Genomic DNA, 15732 nt, shown 5'->3' on the forward strand with positions numbered 1-15732 from the left:
AACCCTGCTCACCAGCACCCATGACAACTCCCACAAAAGCACACTGGGCTGGGAGAGGGCTAGGACCCACAGAGGGGAATATCCCACTCAGGAGCTCCCTAATCCCGCTTATCTCGACCAAGTAGCTGTGGTCCTAAAGCATCCCAGTGGGGAATTGGCAGAGCCATGAATGTTTCATAGGCTTGAAGAAATGGTCTGCAGGATGCTACAATATGTGGCCAGGTGTTAGCCAACCCAAGGTGCAGGTACGACATGGGGTACCTGTGACCTGAGACCACATGGGAACAGGGTGTACTCTGGCTCAAGAAGCCTCAAGCACTGATGTAGCAGGGCACCAGGGTGCCTGCTACTAGATAATGGTGTGTAGCACGGCACTAAGGAACCTGCTACTGATAATGGTGATACAGGCTTAGCTGCCACTCAATAGGGCAGCACAGCTGTGAGTTGCCAAAGCAACTAATTAGGTTAACTGACTGCCAGGGGGCAGGGCCTGGCCTTTATAAACAGAGAAGGCTAGGCCAGACTCAGTTCCCCTCTGGCAGCCTAAGGAGTAAGAGCTCTGCTAGAGCGAGCAGGGTGGTGTTGTGCACCAGCGTGCGGATACAGGGTGGAGAGGACCCTAACAGGGATGAGAGAAGGATAGCCAGGTTGGCCTAAGATTTGTTATGGCCTAGCGGCTTTACGTTTCTGTTTTGGTTGGCTGTTGTGATTATTACACCGGAGGACTGGGCGAGGCTGTTAGGGGTGGAGGAGGCCTCAAGGAAGCTCCCCGGTAGAGGGGGAGTTCCTAGCACCACAGAGGGTGCCGCGTTGTGGGGGTGTCCTGACCCCAGCCCAGTGTGAACAGCTTCGGGAAGACCTCAGTGTAGGCAGAAGCCCAGTGGGGCGTAGGCCGAGGAAGGTGGGTCTGAGCTAATGGGGTATCCCGACCCCAGCCCAGCGGGGGCGATACCGGGACGAGACCCAATTGGGAACCCCAAATGGGAAGAGCCCCAGTGGGGCATAGACCCGAGAAGGCGGGTCTAGGGGGCCAGGTGAGGCTGAGGCTGCCTGAGCCCCAATTCAGGGAAGCCCGAGTCAGGCATAGGGGGCCCCAGTGCGGGCAGGCCCCGGTGGGGGCGGAGAGCGTGAAAAGTGTGAGCAAGGGCCCGGTGGGGGCGGAGAGCGTGAGAAGCGTGAGCAAGGGCCCCGGTGCGGGCAGGGGAGCACGTGAGGCGCAAGTATCTTGGAGCAGGCCCTGGGAGAGAGAGTGTGAGAAGCGCGAGCAAGGGCCCCGGTGCGGGCAGGGGAGCGCGTGAGGCATGAGTATCTTGGAGCAGACCCTGGGAGAGGGCGTGTATATTGGACATTGAGCAGGCCCCAGGAGAGGGCGTATCTTGGAGCAGGCCCCGGGAGAGGGCATGTACATTGGACACTGGAGCAGGCCCAGGGAGAGGGCGTGTACATTGGACACTGGAGCAGGCCCTGGGAGAGGGTGTGTATATTGGACACTGAGCAGACCCCGGGAGAGGGCGTGTATATTGGACATTGGGCAGGCCCAGTGCGGCACTGCATGTGAGGGGGAAGCCCAGAAGGGGGCAAGCCCAGTGGAAGGCCACAGAGAGAAGGGCGAGTCTACTAGGAAGCCCGAAGAGAGAGCAGGCTACTTAGAACAATCACAGAGACAGGCCGGTGAGGGCCGGCACAGGGAGTAGCCCCGGAATCGTGGTATAGCAAGACCAGCCCCGTGTCAAGGGGGGCAAGAAGGCAGCCTCCCATTGATAATATAAGATCAAAGACGTGGCAGGTGAGACAGAGGGTGCGTTCAAGGCCCAGGTTGGCACGGTAGGCAAGGGCGCCAGGGGAGGTCACAGCACCCCTAGGGACCATCCTGCCACAGCTGAAAATAAGTGCTAGGTGTAGCGGGTATTGTTGCCCTGCCCAGTGCATCATTCAAGCTGTATTGTTCCATTACCATTTTGTTAGTTCCAAGAGGCTGCAGCCATAATTCTGCAAGCAGCCACAAGACCAGGCCTTAACATGGGAGCAGACAGCACCATCATTATTTTAGGCCACCATCGAGGCTGATCTATAACATCCAAGTGAAAAGGGGTGGGGTGTAGGGGAGGAGGACCCCTATAGAAGAAGTGTTAGCAGAGTTGCCCAGGGTCCTAGGGAGACCACAGAACAACACCTCCAGGTAAAACCCCACACAACAACAAGTCATGGCATCTGAGTAGACCCCATTCCTACCTCTACAGTTAGGAGGCAGTGGTCCAAGAACGAGATGGGTGTGGATTTGGCCTTTACTGCCTTCCACCCCTCAGGGAAGAAGAGAAAGTCTAGAAATTTCATAGTTTCATAGTTTCTAGGGTCTGAAGGGGCCTGAGCAGATCATCGAGTCTGACCCCCTGCCTTGGCAGGAAAGAGTACTGGGGTCAAACAACCCCAGCAAGGTGTTTATCTAATCTCCTCTTAAAGACCTCCAGGGTAGGAGCCAGCACGACTTCTCTTGGAAGTTGGTTCCAGATCCTAGCCGCCCTGACCATGAAGTAGCGCTTCCTGATATCTAGCCTAAATCTAGCCTCTGCCAGCTTGTGACCGTTATTCCTGGTCACTCCTGGCAGTGCTCGGGGGAACAGGGACTTCCCCAGTGCCTGCTGATTCCCCCCTGACTAATTTGTAACAGACCACTATATCCCCCCTCAGCCTTCTCTTGTGGAGGCTGAACAGGTTCAGGTCCCGTCGCCTCTCCTCATAGGGCCTGCCCTGCTGCCCGCTGATCATGCAAGTGGCCCTCCTCTGGACCCTCTCCATGTTTTCCACATGCCTCTTGAAGTGCGGTGCCCAGAACTGGACGCAGTACTCCAACTGCGGCCTGACCAGTGCCGCATAGAGGGGGAGGGTCACCTCCTTGGACCTGCTTGAGATGCATCTCTGGATGGCCTTCCTGACTCCATCCCCACACTGCTGGCCCATGTTCATCTTGGCATCAGTGATGACTCCAATATCCTTTTCTGCCTCTACACTGACAAGAAGGGAGTTCCCCAGTCTGTAGGTATGCTGCTGGTTCTTCCTCCCCAGGTGCATCACCTTGCACTGGTCAGTGTTGAATCCCGTCCTGTTCTCATCCGCCCACCCCTGTAACCTGTCTACGTCTGATTGTAGCCTATTCCTTCCTTCTAGCATTCCCACATCCCCCCACATCCTCGTGTAATCAGCAAATTTGAACAGAGTGCTTTTTACCCCCTTGTCCATGTCACTGATGAAGATGTTGAATAGTGCGGGCCCGAGGACTGAACCCTGCGGAACCCCACTGCCCACATCCCTCCAAGTCAGAAATGACCCATCCACCACCGCTGTCTGGGTGGCCCTCCGTATGGGGCAGAGTAACTGCCTCTGCCCCATGGGGTCTACTTGGGTGAAGTTTCCCCTGCGTCCCTGGACTGATCCTGGTGTCAAAAAAACCTGCACTAGAAAAAAGTGAGGCAGGGTATGTGATAGCAGGATACATCACCTGAAACTCAAGCCAGGCTGGATGGAGCCATGCTCTGGCTGTCAGCCAGGTTCCCTGCTACTGGATTGCTGATGCTTTGGGAGGCTCCCAGGACCCCAGGTAACGCTGCTGGGGCCAACCTAGGTGCTGTCTCCACCCTCCCCTAGCCCACCCAGGGTAACTTGTTACACACCAGATCATTGATGCACAGGCATTCCCTGGAGACAAGTAGCAGTGGTACAACTATGTGCCACTTATTTGTCCCCAGGGAAATGTATGTATGCACTCACCTGAATGTGCCCAAGAACTCCAGATGATGGTAAAATATGATTTACCTTTACAAAAGCTATGTTGATTCTTCCCAACATGGTATTTGCATCCATGGGATTGCTAATTCTATGTTTTGTAGAAAAAAAAGTTAGACTCAGAGCAAGAAGTTAGACTCCTCAATCTGTAGTTCCCTGGATCATCTCTGGAGGCTTTCTTAAAAACTGTTACATGGGCAATCTCCCATCCCCTGGCACCAAGGCTGATTTTAGAGACAGTTAGATACCATTGTTAAATATTTTTGCAAGTTCATATCTGAGTAACTTCCAAAATTTTAGATGATTACCAGAGATGTAATTAGCAAGATTTGGGCCCTGGGCAGAGATTCCGGAGAATGGGTCTGGATGCCAAGTGCTGGAGAGCATGCCCCCATTTTGGTACCCCCTCTAAGTCAGCACCCAGGGCTAGTGCCCCACTTACCTAGTTCGTGCTATTGGTGAATACTATCTGGTTCTGGTGAAATGCTATTCTTCAGTTACCAGGTAGCTCTAAAAATTAATCTCTCATGGACTTAATCTGAGCCAGTTATTTAGAGCCATCCATCCCCTAAAGAGAAAGATGGGGTGGAGGGGTAGTTTGTTCTTCAGCTGCCCTATAGATCAGCAGGAATTGTTCACGCACACTGCCTTTCCCTAGGCATAGATTTTTCAGCTTTTTTTTTTTTAAACAAAAACTTGTTAAGTACAAATATTCCCATTACATAAATTTCAAGTTTCTAAATTTGGGAGCTACTTACTTGATATCACTTTTATCTTCATTTCACCATTTTTCACTGCCTGCCACCTGCATGTTCAATTATCTGTCCATCACCTCTGTATGTTTTGGGACCCTTCTTATTCCTTCTACTACTTGTTATGTTATTAATACATTTTCTACTCCCTGGGATCTCACACTCCTATTAAACCAACTTCTGCTCCCAATTGTGTAGCACTAGAATATATATGTTCTCCTGCTATTATGACAAATTACTGTATTTTCTTTCCAATGGAGTTCCTCCATTCCCAGAACTGTTAGACTTTCCCCATGAAATTTTGCTACCTTTGAAGGGCTGTGGCCCAAAGTCCTCACACTCTAAATACATTCTTTTCCCTGTTCACTAACTAGACATGACAACCCACATCCTTCAGATCTACAATACAGTTTTACTACCATTTCAATTAGGGAAGAAGCTGTTGAAGAAAATTCTTGTTGTGACTTCTACCTGCTTCCTGCTCTCTACCTCAATGATCTGAGAACAAATGCAGTTGGAAAAAAAGTGTGGTAGGTACAAGCAAACTACTTTCCCTGGAAAGGATTAGCTCATCTGTACCACACTCACTCCCACACAGACTATGCATGCATATCAACAACAAAAAAATCAGTGAATATATTGGAAGAACAACTATCTCTCTACATTCTCTCTCATGAGTTATGGTGTGAGAAAATGGTGGAGCCTCACCTGGTTCCTGTGGCTGAAAGCTGTGCTCATACTCATGCAAGGCGCACACTGACCATTCCAAAATTCACTTACACACAGCAACAGATTCAAAATATTTTCAGACGGTTCTAGCACACAAACCAGGCAAAAAGTGTACAGTAACAGAAAATGAGAGAGATGAACCCACAAGCCCTCAGCAACCCCCAAAGGAGCCCTTTGAAGTAAGAAATGTGTTTTAGAGACAGTTCTGCTCTTTAGCCTCTAGCCAGAAGCACTCAGAAGTTGTCAGAAAAATACATTTCTTTCACGAAAACATGATTTTCACTCTTGTATGTTCCCACCGTACATGAAACACTCTCCCCAGCCACATCCACCCCCTCACATTCCTACTATGTACAAAGCATTCTCTACTCAGGAACCCAGCTGAGGCCTAGAGAGACATATCATATTTACCTGAACCCGAAACAATGATGAATTGAAGATGACCCCACAATAATTAGATTCTATACATAGAAAGTATATATGTTTATACATTTATAAATTTGTTATAATTTTCCATGTATAGAATCTAAATATTAGAGAGTCATCTTAAATTCATCCCACACCCCACCTCTGCAGCTGAGAAATCACTGGTAGGGGGCAGGCGTTAGGAGGGTGGGTGGTGGGGGCAATATGGAGGCTGGTGGTGGCAGGTGGGGGGGTAGGCGGCGAGTGCATTAAGCAGCTTGCCCTTTGTTCCTCCACACCTTGCCCCCTTCTGTCCCCATCTATCTTCCTGCTACCTGCCTCCACATGCCTGCCCCCTGGCCACTTACCCCCCATGTCTGCACTCCCTGGCACAAGCTATCCTGATGCCTGCCCCCCCTGTCTCTGCACCTTCTCCCCTATACTTACCCTCACATTAGCTCTGGCACAGTTCCAGCCTCACTCCAGCAGGGCCCCTGGTGGGAGGGACTAACCCCAGCCTAGCCACGGAGAGGTGGCTAAGCCAGAGCCCGAGAGGGTCTCGCCCCACCCCATCCCCTGCTTTGCCCAGCCCCCCAGGGAGCCATGCAGGCAGAGCCACGTGTCTGCTCCCTACTGGGGTCTCTGGCATGCCAGCTGGAGGAGCTCCAGGCTGCAGTCCAGACAGTGCACTCCATCAGGGACTGCGAGCAGGAGATAGACTCCTACTGCCAGGCCCTTCTCCCCCAGGAGGCAAAGGGTATATCATGGTCTCCCTCCAGGACAAGGGAGGACTCAGGGACCTCCCTTACTGTCCAGCCCATGGACCAAGGTGGCAAGGGGCCCCAAGGCCCACCGCACCAAGGTCCCTGCCCTGCTGGAGCTTTGCAACAGATACAAACTCCTTGCAGCCCCAGCAGACCCTGCTAAGCTGCCAGCTCTTGCAAGCAACACAAGCTCAACTGTAGCTACCGCCTCCTCTCCCTAAGACAAAATGCAAAGTGTTTGTCATGGGAGACTCCATGCTGAGGGGAACTGAGGGGACAATCTGCCACCCTGACCCTTTAGCCCGGGAACTCTGTTGCTTCCCAGGAGCTGAAATCTGAGACGATTCCTAAACTCCTCCAGCCCACTGACCATTACCCTATGCTCCTTATCCATGTGGCCACTTTATCCATGTGGGCACCAATGACACGGCTCGGCGCACTCCCAGCTGAATCATAAAGTACTACAGGGATTTGGGAGCAGGGCTAAAGGGCCTCAGGGTGCAGGTGGTGTTTTCTTTGATCCTCCAAGTCTTGGGCTATGGGCTGAGGAAGGAGAGGAGGATCCAGGTAGTCAACCAAAGACTGAGGCGCTGGTATCATCAGGAAGGCTTTGGCTTCCAGGACCACAGTCCACTCTTTGGTGAGAGAGGCAGTGAGCTGCTGGGAAGGGATGGCCTCCACCTCTCTCTGCTGGGGAGGAGGCTCTTCTCAGCCAGACTGCCTGACCTGCTCCACTGGGCTTTAAATTAAGCCTGCTGGGGGACAGGGGGACTACCGCCACTGCTGGCCCACTGAGCAACCATTGCAAAGACAGCAGGTCAAGGCACTTAAGGGAGGCCACCCCTGCCTCGGCCCTGGGACAATCTGCAGGCAAGGCTGGGGTCCCAAGGGAACACTTGCCTGCTTGTACATGAATGTCAGGAACTTGGGGAATAAACAGGAAGAACTTGTCCTCCTGTTTAACACAAATAATTATGATGGCATAGGGATAACGGAGACCTGGTGGGACTCCACCCATGACTGGACAATGGGTATAGATGGCTATATCCTGTACCCTGGATAGACTGAGTGGACAAAAGGGGCGGGGGTGTAGCTATCTATGTCAAGGAGAGCTATGCATCCCTGCAAGCCAATACTGGTGACCAGGATGGATGACTGGAGGCCCTCTGGGTTAAAATCTGTGGGGAACATGGTACAGGGGAAACAATAGTGGGAGTCTATTACAGATCTCCCACCCAAAGTCTGGAGCTTGACCAGGAGTTTGTCAGGGAATTGGCTGAGGCCACACGTTCCCGGTCCATGGTTGTCATGGGAGACTTCAACTACCCAGACATCTTGGAACAGCACTCAGCTAAATCCAAGCAGTTGCAAAGCTTCCTCTCATGCGTGGATGACCTCTATCTGACACAAGAAGTTTATGGGTCAACAAGAGGTAAAGCACTGCTCAACCTGGTACTGGCAACCAGTGCCGACCTAATCAGAGACCTAACAATCGATGGCAAGCTGGGTGACAGCGACCATAAGCTGATCACCTTCACCATCTGCCATAAAGCTGGCAAGACAGCAATACGGAAGTCCTTGACTTCAGGAAAGCTGACTTTGACAACCTCAGGAGGCTTGTCAGTGAGGCCCTAAGGAACCACCCAAAGGGGAGGGGAGTTTAGGAAGAGTGGTTGCTCCTCAAGGGAGTGATCCTTGATGCACTAGCTAATGCTATTCTGTCTCAGAGGAAAGGCAGCAAAAGGGCACAGCAGCCCCCCTGGCTCTCCAGGGAACTAGTGGACCTCTTGCAGCTAAAAAGGAAGACCTACAAAGAACGGAGGACAGGCTCCACCTCCAAGGAGGAATATTCTGGAATGATCTGGACCTGCAGGGAGCGAACAAGGAAAGCCAAGGCTACGACTGAACTCCAACTAGCTACAAGTATCAAGGATAATAAAAAGTCCCTTTTCAGATATGTGGGGAGCTGGAGGAAAAGCAATGGCAACATTGGACCCCTGCTAAACCAGAAGGGACAACTGACAACCAACACCCAGGAAAAAGCCAACCTACTAAATGGGTACTTTACATTGGTCTTTCATCAGTCCCATGGGATGCCCCTGCCCATTATGGGACAGGGAGGCCTGGGTGAGAGAGATCCCTTGCCCTTCATCAATGCTGACCTCATGCAGGAACACCTCTATCAATGCTGACCTTGTGTTGGACACCTTCAAGTCAGCTGGCCCTGATGGTTTACACCCCAGGGTACTCAAGAAGCTGGCTAGCATCATAGCTCAACCCCTGGCATGGATCTTCAAGAACTGGTGCTCTGGTGAAGTGCCCAAAGATTGGAATAAGGGCAATGTGATGCCTGTCTTCAAGAATGGAAGGAAAGTGGATCCAGCAAACTACAGGCCCATCAGCCTGACCTCTATTCTGGGGAAGGTCTTAGAAAAAATCATCAAAGAGGCCATTCTCAATGGACTGGCTGATGGCAACATCCTGAGGGATAGCCAGCATGGGTTTGTTGCGAGTAGATTGTGCTTGACCAATCTCATTTCCTTTTACAGCCAGGTGACCTATCACCTGGACAAGGGAGAGGAGATTGATGTTGTATATCTTGACTTCAAAAAAACCTTCAATATGGTATCCCATGATCACCTCCTGACAAAATTGGCCAACTGCAGCCTCAGGTCCTCCACGATCCGCTGGCTGGGGAATTGGCTCTGTGGTCAGACCCAGAGGGTGGTGGTTAATGGAAGTCAATTGTCATGGTGTACTGTGACCAGTGGGGTCCCTCAAGGCTCTGTCTTTGGGCCTATATTGTTCAACATCTTCATTAATGATGTGGACATTGGAGTCAGAAGTAGACTGGCCAAGTTCACTGATGATACCAAACTTTGGGGTAAAGCATCCATAACTGAGGACAGGGAGGCAAGCCAGGCTGACCTTGACAGGCTGAGGAAATGGATGGACAAGAACCTGATGGTGTTTAACACCGAAAAATGCAAGGTTCTCCACCTTGGGAGGAAAAACCTGCAGCTTGGCAGTGCTACGCTGGCTAGCACTACAGATGAAAGGGACTTGGGGGTCATGACTGACCACAAGATGAACATGAGCCTTCAATGTGATGCTGTGGCTTGCATCCAGAGATGCTTCTCAAGCAAATCCTGGGATGTCATTCTCTCATTGTACTCGGCTTTGCTGAGGCCACAGCTGGTTACAATGACAGGCCGAGAGCTATGGGACTCTTAAGCCTGGAAAAGTGCAGGCTCAGGGGCAATCTGATGCCCCTGATGGCCACCGATAAGTTTATCAGGGGTGTTCACCAGGATCTGGGGGAATGATTGTTCACCAGATTGACCCAAAGGATGACATGGTCGAATGGTTATAAACTCCTGCAAGACCATTTCAGGCTGGACATAATGAAGAATTTCTTTACTTTCCAAGCCCCAACATCTGGAATAGCCTGCCATAGCACCTACTCTGAACACCTTCAAGAAAAAACTGGAGGTTTATCTTGCTGGGATCCTGTGACCCCAGCTGGCTTCCTGCCCCTGGGGCAGGAGGCTAGACTCAATGATCTTCTGAGGTCCCTTCCAGCCCTAATGTCTATGAAATCCAGCCTGGGGCATGAAGCAAGTGGTTGCTCCAGCCCCAGTCCAACCTGGTAGCAGTGGCAGCAACTACAACCTGGGCTCCAGGGCCTGGCTGGAGATCCTGCTGCTTCATCAACTGTTAATGGGCTGAGCTGGGGCTAGAGAAACCATGTGCTCTGTACCTCTGGCTTGGGAGCATATATCAACTGTTACAACATAACCATTACATGCTATTGTAGTAATAAGGATAAATTTAATCACTGTAATTTTAACCCTGAATGAACTAGAGTTAAAATTACAAGGCCTTTGCTACACTTGTATACTAGGGCTGTGCAAAACAGCACTGTTTCATTTTGACTTCTGTTTTACCGTTTCAAAGGGACAGCATTTCATTTCATTTTGAAGCACTGTTCTATTTTTTTTAGTCAAAACTGTTTCACTGTTTCAACACATTTCAATGTTTTGCCCATAGGCTAGAATGGGGAATCATGAAAATGCCTATAGATTTGTCATTTTGTGCCTGATTCAAATGAAACTCAAAGGATTGGTAGCCTCTTCTGAGGGCATGAAGCCTGCCAAGTCTCAAGGAGATAGGTGCAGGGGTTTCTGAGAAACTGCACCTCAAACTGCTGACAAGCAAATTTCATATCACTGTCCGACAGAGGCTGCTGTTATCCTTCGCGCAGATCTGGGGAACTGCACCCCCGGGGAGGGCTATGGGGCTCTGCCAGACTCCTTACATGGGCTGTGGGCCTCTGGATCTGTGTGTGGGATAACAGCAGGCTACTGCTGGCTGGAACCGGTGCTGGGCACAGCTTGCCCTGAGCACCAGGAAGCCTGGTGCTGCTGCTGGCCCCAGCCATCAGTGGCAACATGCTGTCACTGCACACACAAATCCAGGGACCTGCAGCCCCCGGTAGGGCTGCAAGGCTGTGCTGGATTCTTCCCAGGGGGTGTTGACCCCCAGATCTACACACAGGATGACAGCATGCTGCCGCTACCTGTTACCAGATTTGCCCGCTACTTTGAGGTGTGCTCATTTATTAGGGCTAGGGTCTTGGTAATTCTATCAATGTGCTGCTTGTGTTACTTGTGTTTCTATATGGAGCTGTATCTCTCCCTTCTGCAAGCCCTCACCCCCAATGGAGCTATCTTGCAGGACTCAGTTCAGTGGGGCTGGGTTCTCCAGTCCCCAAATCAGTCATACACACAAACACACACAGATTAATGTGACACGCCTGACCTGGCCGGGTTGATCAGCATGGACAGGCTGACACCCTCATATGCCACAAATCAGTTCATCAGAGCAACAATAACTACAGTCAGACACAAGCACACAGTTAAACAGAATACCTCTGAATCTGGCTGGGTGTCCAGATGACACCCTCATGGGCCAGCATTCAGTTCGTTAGGGCACATCTGAGCCAAACTGGGTCAATCAGCCTGTACAAGCTGATCCCCTTATGTGTTTCCAACTCTGCACGTCCCAATCTTTTAGCTTCTTGATGAGCAGACCCCACAGTATTTCTGGGCTTCACAGGGATCTTTAGCTTAGGTAAGAGGGGCAGAACAAGTAGGGAAAAGAGAAGTAAAGAAGGCAAAATATACCCAATTACCACCAGTTTGACTATAAAAGTTATTTATTGCTAAGTAGATGAAATATATAATGACACTAGTAGTAATAGACATGCAAAGGAAAAACAAACACAGTCACAGTATACCCTGGTTTCACTAAATATTTGGGGAAACTTAGCTCAAGCTTAACTAATACAGTTCAAGTTCAGAAATCTATGCTTAGAGAGAGAGAAGAGAAACGAGAGAGAGAGCTGGGATCTCACCAGCCCAAGGCACTCAGGTTGCGAAGCTGACAGGTCAAAGTTCTCAGCACGATCCTTGAAGGGAGATGATCTTTCTCCTGCAGCCTCTCCAGAAGAAAGCGAGTGGTGTCAGCACACACACTGCTGCTTCTTTTACAGATTTTTATACCCCCAGTTCAGCTTCTTTCAAGCATTCTCAATAGTGTAAATCAAATTGCCTTTTCTATTGACAAGGGGTTATCTGATTGGAACATCTCAGGAACTTGATTGATACTCAGGAAACACCTACTTAGAAGCCAGCTTGACATTCCTATGGATAGTACATATACTTGATGGGATATCTCCTGGTGTCTTCAGAAACAATAGATTGCAGCATCAGGGTTTTGGATTTTTACTTGCTATGAACAAACCTCAGCTTAGCATGACTTTTCCAGATCTTATTATAGTCTTTTAACAGACTTAGGGCACTTATTGGAGTGTTCATGACCTGTTGTGGAGAGGACTTTCACCAGTCGTCTCAGGAAAAGTATGACAACACTTGTGGTCAGGGCTCCAACGGGCTGGACGCTGTGATGAACCCTGTACCATTGTTCAAATGTTGCCCATACCCCCTCTGACTCGGTCTATTGCCTCAGCATTCCCTAACCCGGCAACTGAGTTGTAGCCAATTAAGTTTACATAGGCCTCCCATAGTGGGACTTGGGAATGTACGGGCCCGAGATGCCTAATAAACTTACTTTTGCTTAGAGGTGTGGGGGGGGCGGGGAGGAAAAGTCCTTTGTAAAGCCAGATTAGAACTTGTCTGATAAATGCTGAGCTGGGTGTGTGGGTTGATTAGCATTTGGAGCACAGCTTCCCCATCATGCAGTGCTTCCCTGCTTCGCTGATCCCAGAATTCACTGCAGTATCTGCTTCAGGCTTTCTGTTCTCCATCTCTCATGTAAATGAATGGTCATCTGTTCCCATCTCAGATGCAAATGAGACCTAGGGCAGTTGATTCACTTTTGTCACCCTTATCTGGAGGGTTTTAGGTACGTCTCTCACTGCATCTTAATCAATTTCTGTTTAGGTAGAGGAAGGGGTTGGGGTGCGATTCTTTGTGAGTCAGACAGTCTGTGTCCTGTGTCAGGGTTCCCCAAGAACATGGAGCTGACAGGTAACATACCAGCTGGGGCCAGCACCACTACTGGGTTCTTCCTGGTGCTCAGTGTGGCCTGCACCGGGCAGACTTGGGTGCTGGCGCTGGCCCCTGCTGGCAGCAGCAGTGTGTTGTCATCACAAATGCATATCTCGGGGCCCACACCCCTCCGGAGGGCTGTGGGGCTGTGCCTGACTCCTCCTGGGGGGAACAGGCCCCCAGATCTGCATGTGGGATGACAGCAGGCTGCCGCTGCTGGCTGGGACTGGCACTGGATGCAGCCCATGCCAAATGCCAGGAAGCCTGGTGCTGCTGCTGGCCTCAGCCAGCAGTGGCAGCATGCTGTCATCCCGCGTGCAGCTCTGGGGACCCACACTGTAGCAAGTTCAGCTTTGAAATTCAAAACTTTTCGAAACTCAAACTGTTTCAAAACTTTTGAAAAGTTTTGAATGACCTCGTTTCATTTCAAAGCTGTTTTGAAGTAATTTGTTTCATTTTGATTTCACTGTTTTGAGCTCAAAAAATGTTGAAACAGCTTCAAAGCAAACCACCCATCAAAATTTCACACAGCCCTATTGTATACCCATAGGAGCATGCAGATGTAACAGTTGCATCCTAATAGCTTGTATTGGTATGATTTGGTACTGACACAAGTGTGAAGTGGCGTGCATCTATAACCCTGAGAGTGTTAACAGTGGTAGTACCACTACAGGGCAAGTTACATGACTATCCCATCTGATCTTTCAAATGGTTTGTCTACCTGGTAAAGGTACTGCAAAATTAGGGAGTGAATTTTCAGCCCTCTAGTTAATCTGTGTTAATTCACAGAATCACAAAATCATTGAAAATTAGGGTTGGAAGGGACCTCAGGAGGTCATCTAGTCCAACCCTCTGCTCAAAGAAGGACTAATGTAGGAACTTTCCCCATGTAGAGATCCCATGTTAAGTCACTGTGAGATACTTTACTTTCAAAGTGGAGCTTACTCTAAAAGTATGACTATACTGCCTCTGCAGCACGCTCAAAAATGTAATTGAGATGCACACCTTGCCTACCCATGAGTTAAACACAGAAATGAGTCAGAGAAGCTGACTCCAGGCACCTCTTCCTGCTGCTCTTAAAATTTCTTATGCTGTAGTGCAGACTCAGAGTAGTATGATGCAGATCAGCTCTGCCAGGATGGGTGAAACACACATTGCCCCACCCACTGATGCTGCAGGACAATAGGCAACATGTTCTCCCAGGGCTTGAAAAGCCTAATTCTATGCACCCAAGGAATTCCCACACAGCATCAGGCCCTTTAAGCCCTGGGACTTGTCCTCCTGCTTAACACAAATAATTATGATTACCTGCCCAGCTTTCCCCACTTACCAAGACATGCTCCCAGGATCTTGAGGGTGCATCTCAGTAAGCAGGAAAAATCAGGATTTTCCCACTTACCAAGACATGTAATTAGGTGACAGCCTCAAACCTGGGGCCTCAGCCTGACCAGCAAACTACTCATCCCAGCCTGCTCCCCTAGAGCTAACTACCCAGACTAGTTGAGACTAACCTCAAGCCTCCGTCAGGGGTTAGTCCTCTGCCAGCTGGTCAGCATCAACTGACCTTTCATTTCCCTCTGATAAGCTCCTGAGCAGGAACAGGCTTATTTATTATGTAATGAGAAAATAGTGGGCCTTGGCCCACTGAGAGAACTATACTGAGCAGGAGCAGGATCAGTCTGATCCCAGACTACTTTGTTGTTCCCTCTGGCTTGTGTGCTGACTCTATTCTCCGCTTGATCTGCTACCTTCTCCATCAGCTTGTTTCCCAACTCCTCTCTCTACTTGATTAGCTGGCTTCCTGACTTGGCTTGTTCCTAGAACTTGCTCTCAGACTAACCTCCTGGCTTCTTAACGCACCATGTCAATTCTGCTTACTTCTCTTGAGCCCAGTTGGTCAGCATCTGAGTGGTCCCAGACCTGGCTGCCCACAACTCAATGTGCCACACATCTTTGGAATCCCTGGGGTATATCTCAGCAAGTAGAGAAAGATGGAGTTTCCCAGCTTAACATGATTACCCCAAAAATCTCTGTAGCGTGTCTTGGTAAATTGGGAAATTTGGGCAGGTACTCCAAGACTGAATCTGCCTAGACTGAACTGTTTCATAACGGGACTAACATGCTCTCTGCATTAAGGTGATGTGGGCACATGCCTGCAGTTGCTCGGGCCAGGTGCTGGGAGTGCTAGAGCGGCCCTCAACTGCAGGGAAGCTGTGTGGGGGGGAGGCGGGGTATGGCCAACTGAGGGTTTAATTCCCTCTCCCCGTGCCACCAGCACTCCCCCCTTGCTTCCTACCCAGAATAGGCCCCCGGCTGTCCTCTCCACTGGAGGGAGGAGGAATAACCTTGTCCCTACCCAGCCATGCCTCCTCTCTGCCACTGCAGTGGGAGGTAGCAGGGCCCTTACTGGGGAAGCAGCCCCTGTCACACTGGGGGGAAGCGTGAGCCCCTTCCCAGTGAGGAGCTGTGTTGCAGGGCTGACAGAGCTGTGTCCAGCTGTGTGCAGCAGCGCTGGAGTCCCAAGTGGGCCAGAGCCCTGCAAGCCCCCCGCAGTGCTCCACAGTGCAGCTCCCTACTGGGAGGGGACTTGCTCTGAGAAGCTGATCACTGGTCCAGCTGCTGGGTGGGGTTGAGCCTGGCCCCTGCTGCTGTTCTGTGCTTGGGGCAAGCCCCTCCCAGCCAGAGGGGGCTTTTTCAGTCGCTGGCCCCACTAAATAGCAGTATAAATTG

This window comes from Crocodylus siamensis, chromosome 12, assembly GCF_052110815.1.
Source record: "Crocodylus siamensis isolate JL-2025a chromosome 12, ASM5211081v1, whole genome shotgun sequence".
Classification (NCBI taxonomy): Eukaryota; Metazoa; Chordata; order Crocodylia; family Crocodylidae; genus Crocodylus; species Crocodylus siamensis.